Genomic DNA, 9822 nt, shown 5'->3' with positions numbered 1-9822 from the left:
TTTTTTTTTTTTTTTTTTGCCATCTTTTAAAAATTTAAAATATCCAATTCTTTCAAGGTTAAATTTCAGGTTTGCTTTTGTTTAGCCATCTCCTTAATTTCACGACTTTATGGGGCGGGGAGAAGTCACATATATTGCAGAGCTTTCTCTGGCTGAGTTGCATTTTTTAAATCAAAATGAATCACTCACAAATTCTGCATTCATTATTCCCCTCTGTGCAGCTTTCTCAATAACGTCTCTCTGTGACTGAGAGCCGCATGCATTTGAAACGCCTGTGCTCCTGTGCGCATCGGAAAATGAGTTTTCTTCTCTGGGTTCTTGCAGACCTGAGAAATTTTCTGTTCTGGAATCCACAGCGGGACACCAGGAGCATCGTTTAGGACAGAAGAGGGGATGAGCGTGGATGAACTGAACCAGCGAAATTGACAGATGGGCCGGCATATTCCAAAGAGGGAAATTCTGACGGGCAGGTTTCTAAGCCCCACAAGGTCTGTGCTGGGGATGGGTTGCTTGCTCCTGTCGCAGGTCGGTTCACTTGTGCATCTCCACCTATGATTCCACCCAGATGAGACAACTATGGGGGTCAGAGGCTGTGGTGAGAGCACAGCTCCGGAAACCGAAAAGGCTGAAATTGTTTGTTTCCCTCTTTAAACTGTGTCCTTAGAATCCAGGATTCTCACTGCCATATATTTTTAAGTGAGATTTGATATCAAAAAAATCAATACAGTTCGCCCTAGATTTTAACTTGTGGTACAATTGCTTTCAGTCCTCAGAGGCTCTGGGTGGAAACTGTCACTTGCTTCTTCCAGCTTCTGGCAGCTGTTGTCACTGCTTAGCTTGTGGCTGTCATTCCAGTCTCTGCCTGCCTGGACACATCTATCCACAGCGATGGGAGCCCGATGCCCTTATGCTTCTTGTAGACACCCGTGATGGTGTTTCGGGCCCTGCAGGGGGCGCTCCTCTTCTCTGCCCCCTCGGGTTCACCTTTTGCCATAGAAGATAACAGTCCCTATTTTGCCGTGGGAGGCCCTGGGCACAGGCGCTGGGGCCACAGGGGGACAGAAGGGGTGCCGTTCATCTCACTGCGGAGTCCTCGACCTTCGTCTCACTGAACGTGGTGTGGACGGGTCTGTGCCGCAGAGAGGCCCGGTCCAAGGGTGTATGATCCATTTTCTATTTGCTGCCACAACAAATGGCCACACATTTGGAAGCCCCGTGTTTTCTCTGCATATTTGTCTCACCTAGCTTCGGCTCTTTTGCTTATCTAGCCAATGCTGATAATTGTTCTTTCCTACCCATCTGTGGTTTTGATGTTCATGTAACCTGGCTCCTTCCTGAAGACTATGACTTCATCCCACCTCAGCCTGGTCTCCCCCGCCCAGGCCCCTCAGTCCACTCTGCTCCATTGTGCACTGAAGTAACAATCTCTTCCGGCTCATCCCTTCCTCCACCCAATACCTTTCTTGACCTGCTGATCCCAGCAGCAAGGTCCCAATGAGATCCCTAAGAACAGCCAAAATGATTTCAGGTGATGGCCTCTTTAAAGGCCAATGTTTGTTTGTTTATTTATTTATTTTTGGTACCAGAGATCAAACTTGGGACCTTGTGCTTGCAAGGCAGGCGGCGGCACCACTGAGCTAAATCCCCAGCCCAGGCATGTTTACCTTAATGAATTTCAGCAGAGAAATGCAATCAGAAAATAAAACTCACAGTGTCACAAATATTTATGCTTAGGATGCAGTTGTAGGTTAAGTAGAGAAAAAGGAACCCTTCTGGACAAAAACGATAAGTAAATTAGTACACAAACATCGCAGGTAGGGAAAGCAGTGGTGGTACACAGATTACCGAAGTTTGGAAGACGCTCACCCGCAAGAAAAAAGTCCAAATTTGTTCAGCATAAAGCACGTCAACTCTCAGAACCTGGCCCTTCTCCCAGCACAGCCAGCTGCTGGGACCAGGTGTCTCTCTGGCCAGGCGTTTCCTCAGGATCCCCTTATCACCTGCTCCTGTAATTCCTTCAAGCCCCAGCTCACAGCTCACCCCGGTCCAAGAAGCCTTCTGTAGGCAATGGCGGCCTAGAGACCCCGACTTTCCCAGCTGCCTCCAGGGCCTGCTTCCTGAATGTCCGCCCGCCCAGCCTTCCTCCAGGGACATCTGGAGCTTCCCTCCCTGACTAACGTCTCCAAAATGCAGGTTTTTCCCCTGCATTTTCAGAGGTGGTTTCTTTAGCTTGGATTTTAATTGCTAAAATATTTGATACCCTCTACCCATGCTAAGCAAAAAAATCCTTTGGGAACAACAGGTAACTGAATTCCAACTCAAGCAAAAAACATTAAAAAAGGTATATGAGTCACATAGTAACAGTTTGAGGTAAAGCAGCTGCAGGTAAGGCTGGCTTTGACAGCTCTAATCACGTCTTCTAGAATCTATTTCTTGACAACGTTTTCTTCTGTGTTCTCCACTCATACCCAGGCAAGTCCTCTACTTGGTGACCTAGTTTTTCTTTTTCTTTTCTTTTCTTTATTTTGTGGTGCTGGGGATTGTACGTAAGGCCTCTGCACTGAGCTACATGTCAGACCCTCTTTTTAATTTTGAGACAAGATCTTGCAAGGTTCATAAGTTGACCAGGCTGAGCTCAAACTTCTGGCCCTCCTGCCTCAGCCTACAAGAGTGCCGAGATGACAACCGTGCACAACCATGCCCAGCTTTGAGACCCCGACAGCAGAAGGCCCAGGTTCTCTTCCCAGCTACTTTTCAATGCATAGTTTGGATCATGTGGCTATCAGTGAATTATGCAGCCAAGGACAATGGGGAGTAGCATACACTGATTGACCGGATGGATCATGAACCCGCATTTAGAATTAGAGGCAGTGGGTCCAATTTCCCTTGTAGAGAACAAGGGAGAAAAGGAGAGGCTGACAGAAACAGAATCCAAACGAGGTTGCAGGAACACAGGGAATAAATGTTATCAGACAAAAGCAACAGCTATTCCCGTGACACACTTGAGAGTGAGGGAGGTGGAAGGAAACCCACGTATAGCATTCAAAACACCATGGGCAGCATGAAGAGCAAGGGGTAGGCAGGGCTGAGGGGGCAGCAGGACTGGGTACCCGTGGACATTTTGCTATTGTTGTACAGTCGAGAGAAGAATTGTAAAAAAAAAATGCGTAACATGTAAATATTTTGAGTCAAGGGAAAACATTTTGCAAAGCATGATCTACTTGTGCAAACCAAAGACTGAGGCCAGTGTACCCTTCTTTCCCCAAGCACCCTTGATTGCTATAGAGGGATGAACTTTTGTTCACCTGTTTCTAAATCTCAGACTTTCAGTTTGGTGGCTGAACCCGCATTTGGGGGCCACGTGCATTATGAGGCGCATTTGATCTAATGCCAAAGCTCTCCCTAAAGCCTGCATCTGAGTGGGGCCTGGCCGACATGCTGCTGTCTTAGCTCAGCCCACATCACAGGAAGAGCCTCCCGGGCAGGAACAGGCTGAGGACAGGCTTCAGTGCTGGTGGGAAGTAAGGAGAGGAGGCGAGGTATTGGTGGGGAGACTCTGCCCTCCTCTGCTGTAAGAGTGGACTAAAAAAGCAGAGGGACGGAGGACATGAGACCCCACTGTGGCTGCAGGGAGAAATCTCTCTCTTCCCTTTTCTTTCCGTGACTTACATTTTCTTTGATGGCTGAGTCCCCATGTCCCTCTCCCCCTCCATTCTCCCCGCACTACACATTTCAGACACACATCTCTGGTCTTTCCAGTCTCCGGGCCTGTTTCATCCTCTGAGCCTTTGTAGCTGCTGTTCCTTCTGTGTAGCACACTGTTCTCTCTAGCTCCTCCCTGCAGTTCATTCTCATCCTTCAGGTCTCAGCCCCAGGTCACCTCCTCAGAAAGCTTCCGGGCTCTGCACACTGAGGGTGCAGGCGGAGTGCACCATGAACACCGCAGATGAGCCGACCCACCGCTCCAACAGACTGATCATGTCACACGCAGTCCCCTGTTCCCAGGGAACAGCCCCGGGAAGCTCAGTGTCCCCGGCACGTGCGTGTGCACAGGGTGTGGGCTGAGAAGGGGTTAGGAGCGTGCTAATGTGATATCAGCCAATGACCCCACAGGAGGCTGCTAATCTGGCCCTGGTAATCAGAGCCTGAAGTGGTTCCATTGACCTAGGACTTGAGACCCTTCAGCCTGCTGTGATGCGCCCCTCCTGGCCTAATCAGGCTGGCGTGTCAGGGCCAGGCAGCTCTCCAAAGCAGCCAGTTGTTCCAGCACCAGCCTCCCCAGATATAAACCTGACATTTGCAAAGAAAGAAAGTGAGTATGGGAGAAGAAGGAGAAGAAACAAACTCTCCTCCAACCTTTTCTATTCCAAAGGTAACTTTGACAAGTCGAGTGCCTCGGTAATGCGGGCTATTGGCATTTTGTGCAAGCAGTTTTCATTGTGTGGAACTGTCTGACCTACTGCCAGATGTTTACTGTCCTAGGTTCCTGCCCAACAGGAGCCAGTGCCTCACCTCTTTCCCTACCACTGTGACAAGCAGGAGCACCCTCACTGGTTCACACTTACACAGGCTTGCACGCGAATCCAACGCTCAAAATGCATTTAAAACTCAATGTGGGGTGTGGGGACTCAGCGGCACTGTTGCCTATGAGAGGCTCTCTATAAGGGGCCAGGCTGTTTAGCTCAGAGCTCTCATATGCCTGTCAAAGACTCCCATTAAACTTTCACCATTTCTGCAAAGAAAACGATGCTATTTGCTGAGCATTCAGCAACCTAAAATGAGATAGTTATAACAAAAGGCGAGAAAAGGAGAGGATTCATTCTGTCCAGACAAGAACCATTCCTGGAGCACTTACTCTGTGCCAGGAATGGGGCTCATGCGAGCATCAGGAGAAGAAGGAAAGATGCTGACCTGGACTCAGGGATCTCAGTCCTGTCGGTCAAGGAAACCCACTCAGTGCAGCAAAGGTCAGGAGAGCACCCTGTGATGAGGCAGCACCGTTAATGCGCGAGTCTTTAAAAGGTCTACTCAGGGCACCGTGGACAGCATTTCTAAGATGAAATGACTTAGACTGAGGATGGCCCCAAAGTTCTCATATCCCCGCAGGCAAGACTTTTGGAGGACGACTGAATTACGGGGGTGATATAGTAGATTGGCTGTTAGGAGCGGGGCTTGGTCAGAAGAGGTGGGTCACAGGGGGTGTGACGCACCAGCTCCTCCCTTCTCCCTCTGCTGTCATAACATGACATGAGCAGGATTCTTCTGCTAGAACCTTCTGCTGTGCTATTTCTGCCCGAAGCCAGCCAACTATGGACTGAGCCCTCTAAACTGTGAGCCAAAAATAAAAATAAAACACCTCTCCCTCTTTAATTTGTGGGTATTGGGCATTGTATCCCCATGACAAGAAAGTAACTAAAACAGATGGGAAGGATGGGGTGGATGGGACGATGGGACAGTGTATTATCAGATGGTAGAAGTAAGCAGTGTTCATATTTTATATCAGATATATAAAGCATATATACTGGCTTGCAATGTGGATCAAAACACAGTATAAGGGCTCCAGTAGAACAGACTGCTTTTGCAATAATTGATCTTATAATAGGCATAAAACTGAGTCATAACTCAAAACCTTGTCATCAGATTTTTGGAGTAATTGGCAGGCATGGGGCGACTGTGCGCACAGCCATCTCATCCTTGTCTGTCAGTTTAGAGGACCAAGTGCCCTGGGGTGTCAGGACGGGACCATCCTCAAGGCGGAGATGAGGACAGCAGGGACGGCCGGGCTGAGCACACTTGGAGGTGACTGCTGGCAGCCGTCCCAGCCCTGCCTGCCACACAGTGCAACCACCTGTGCATCTCCAGCCTCTGCCACCAAAGCCACAGGCACTGAGAGGTCCAGGGGATTCTGAACAGAAACTCCCCAGCCAGGTTCCATAGGCACCAACTGCCCAGCTCCTCTCTGGGCCCAAACTTCCTGCTGCTACCACCCAGGTGTTCTTCAGCACTGTCACCTTTCCCATCCCAACCCCCTAGAGAGGACCTGCAGTTGCAGCCGGGACTCACGTGGAGCCACCCAGTGGGGTGGATGAGTGTGGAGTTGGCACCGGGGTCTGGGTTCCACGTCAGGCTGTCCCCAAGCAACCCACCTCTCTGCCTGTCTCCCAGTTGTCATGGCAGAAGCTCTGTGGGGACCAAACAAATAAACCTCATCCAGAGTTACCCTGGCACCCGGCACAGGGCTAGGCTTGGTGTCTGGACGCCCAATGCCAGAGGCCTCAGAGGGCAGGGCAGGCATTTAAAAACCAGCCCACAATCAAAGTGGACCCCTGGGGCATCTTTAATGATAAAATGGCCCCTCTCAGAAGGAGCCGGGCACACATGTGTGTTCTGTCCTGACAACAAACGGTCTTGCAGGAAGCCAGGGCGTCCTCTCCCCACCAGACAGCGGATGGCAAATGCCAGGGTTGTCCTCAACCCCAAACTGGACATTACCGAAATCTGGGGACAGGAAGGGCCTTGAGGCTGTTGTCATGGTGTTCAGAATACACCGGTATTCTGAGGCCAACCAATTTGATTTCAAATCTCAACCCCACCATTTACACCTGTGTGACCTTGAGCACATCCCAAAACCTGTCCAAGCCTGAGTTTCTTCACCTGCAGAATGCAGATAATAATCATAGGACATGGGCCAGGGATTTAGCTCAGTGGTTCTGCGACCCGCCTCACAAGCACAAGGTCCCAAGTACCTAAATAATAATAATCATAGGACAGTTGTAAGGAATAACTTTCCTAAGTCTGTCTGTCCATCCACATATTCATATGATGCATCATTACACGAGGGTCACTTGTCCTTCACATTAGTGTCATCGTCTTGACCCAGGAGAGGCAAAACCCCGATGCTGATGAGGTTTGTAGACGGACCTCAGAGGTACAGCACGGAGCCCCACCCACACCAATCACAGTGCTCAGAGGGTTGCAGAGAGGAATCACTGGGCCAGGGCCCTTCCTAGCCCCAGCTGAGAGGGCGGCCATGCTTTAGCACAGGATGCTCCGGTGGCCAGGGCCTCCCACCTTGCGGTCTCCAAAGATTGCCACCAGCCAGGCTTCCTGCCTTATAGGCTTGGACCTGCACTTCGAACTCTTGTGCTCTCTTGGATGCCTCATTCCAAGCCCCCAGGGTAAAATCTCTACAAAGCATGAGTTAAGAGCCTCCTGCGTGCCTCAGCGAGGACACCTCACCAGCAGGAACACCACACTCTCGCGGGCATGTTGAGCATGAGTACAGTCTGATCCCATCCGCACTCCCGGAGAGGGAGAAAAGCCCACAGATCGCAAAGGACTCCTCTGCCAAGCACGATAGCCTATGATTAAACCGAGCTGTCCAAATCAATATGCACAGGGAGTGATTAAAAGACAAGTACAATTGGCATCAGAACGTAACAGTTAATTGAGCTGGTGACAAGGAAATTAATGTGTGAGAACATTCAAGAAAAATTCATTACTCTGTGGCCTGTCCCCTTGTTGAACCCACCCTATTCACCCTGCAAGGTGGCTTCTGCCCACCCCAGATCCTCCCTTGACAGAGTGCATTTGCTCCCTGTTCCGTCTTCACAGATGTGAGCATGAAACAGGCGGAGCGCACCAGCCTGATGCCCAGGGTGTGTCCTGCAGGACGGAAGAGCAGAGACAGAGATTGGGGGCATCCTCCGGGGGCCCCAGTCCTGGGTCTCACACGTGGCTCCCCTCTGACAAGCTGTGCTCCTCAGACACGGGGTGGGGAGGTGGACGGGGCTGTGCTGGCCTCAGAGGCCGGGCTGACGGCGGGTCTGGACGGCACCAGGGGCTCTGGCCTGAGACTCGGGGAGGCTTCAGCATGCGGGGTGGGGACGCGGCCCGGGGGGCACGGGAAGGAGCGGCGTGAGGAGCTGTGCCCAGCCTCCCTCTGCCCAGGTCCCGCCAGTGCCCAGGCTGAGGCGGCATCCTGCAGGGGACACAGCCATGGAGCGAGCCTGGGCTGTCACTGCCACACAGACACTGCCGACCGGGAGTGCGGAACAAGCTCACGGGGCAGAAACGTGACTTCCCCGGTGCCTGTCCGGGTGAAGACTGAGGATCAGAGGACGGGGACGGGGGACGGGGACTCCTCAGCCACGGTGCCCCTCACGAGGTCTCAGGGACAGCGGTCTGGGGACGGAAAGCCGTGTCTGACCCCGCTTCCCAGGTCGTCACATCAGGTCGTCCTCGCCCGCTGAGGGCAGCAGCTGCACCCCTTGAACTCCAGTCATCAGCCCCGGGCTCGAAGGCTGCCGGCCTCGGTCTGGCAGTTTCCTGAGCCAGCGCTTCGTCTCCTCCAAGGCTTCTGCCTGACCCACTCGTCGGGGCCCCGCCTTCCGAGGCCTTCGTCCCGTCCCACCCACGGGGTCCAGGTCTCAGGGCCCTGAGCTGGCCTCCGACAATGTGCCTGGGGTGGGGACAGGGCCTGTGTCCCCATCCCGAAGGCACAGCAGAGACGGGGCTGGATACGCAGTCCCACGGTGACGCAGGACACGACACCCGGCAACGTGTCCCCCTTGCAGCAGGCAGGAGGAGAGGAGAGGGCCCGACAGCACCCCCACCCCACACGCAGCCTCCCTCTCGTGTGCCCGGGGGCCCCAGCCTGAAGAGCACTTTGCACTCCAGAGATAATCACCAGGCGAGCAGCTGCCGAGAGCCGCTGTCTGGCGATTTCTTTCTGAAGCCGCCCTGAGTCAGGGAGCCAGGTTGGGGGCGGGGCGGGGGGCGGGGCCCCTCAGCCTCTTCCGAGGCCCCACAGCTTGCACTGAGCTGCAGAGAGCGCAGGTCACTTCATGGTGTTCACGGAGCCCACGGGAGCCTGCGGCTGGCCGTGTCCCCTCCTAATTGAAGGGCAGCGGCCAGATGTTCTCCAGCAGAGCTCACACAGCATGATCGCTTTGGCCCCCAGAGAGCACCAAATGCAAACTCTGGTGCCTACCACCTGGCGATCTTAAAGTGAGCTGGTGAGGAGGGATGGCACATAGAGGCAGCCAGGCACTGTGGGCCTCAGTCCCGGCCCCTGGAGCGGTCAGCTCTGGCGACTTAGGAACAGGAGGACAGTGTCTCAAAACTGCCACCTTACCCACGTGGTGCTGGGGCTGGCTTGGCGTGGGAGCTGGGGAGACTTGAAGGCCTCCAGCTTTGGAATCTAGAACCTGGGCAGGGACGGGCAGGGGTCTTGGCCACAGGACCAGGCTGTCTCCTCCTGGTGGCCATGGGATGGATGTGCAGGTGTCATCTCAGCGTCCAGCAGCCAGGACAGGCCCAGGAAAATGGGCGATCGCTGTCCACTCTGGGACTGCAAGCTGCTCAGGACAGGGCCGTGTTCCACCTCATCCCCACCAGGCCTCCTCGACCGCCCTGGGCAAGGGACCACGGCGCCTCCTCTGAGCCCGCAGGTCTCCCTGGCCCTGTCTGCTGAGGCCGGCTCAGGACTCGGACAGATGCGTCCCCTCACTTGTCTGTCCCCTCCACCCAGCCCACTTCACCCAGCCGTGTCACTCACGACACCCAGAACAAATGACCGTTCTCGCTGCAGCTTGGAGGTCAGCGTGGACTCTGAGTCTTCTGGGAACTGAACCCAGTGTCCCCATGTACTCGAGAGCCCTCAGTGGAGGACAGGACGCCTCGGCTTTCCGAGGTCTCAGCTCAGGGCCCCGGGCCACCTCCTCCCAGAGCAGCGAGCAGGGAGCAACGTCCTGCAGCCCTCGACCAGCTCCCTCTCTCCAGGTCGTTGCTGGCTCCGCTCTCCCCATCGCCTCCCAACTT

This window comes from Fukomys damarensis, unplaced genomic scaffold, assembly GCF_012274545.1.
Source record: "Fukomys damarensis isolate Sample0158 unplaced genomic scaffold, DMR_v1.0_HiC HiC_scaffold_22, whole genome shotgun sequence".
Lineage (NCBI taxonomy): Eukaryota > Metazoa > Chordata > Mammalia > Rodentia > Bathyergidae > Fukomys > Fukomys damarensis.
Note: the sequence above shows the minus strand (reverse complement) of the source record.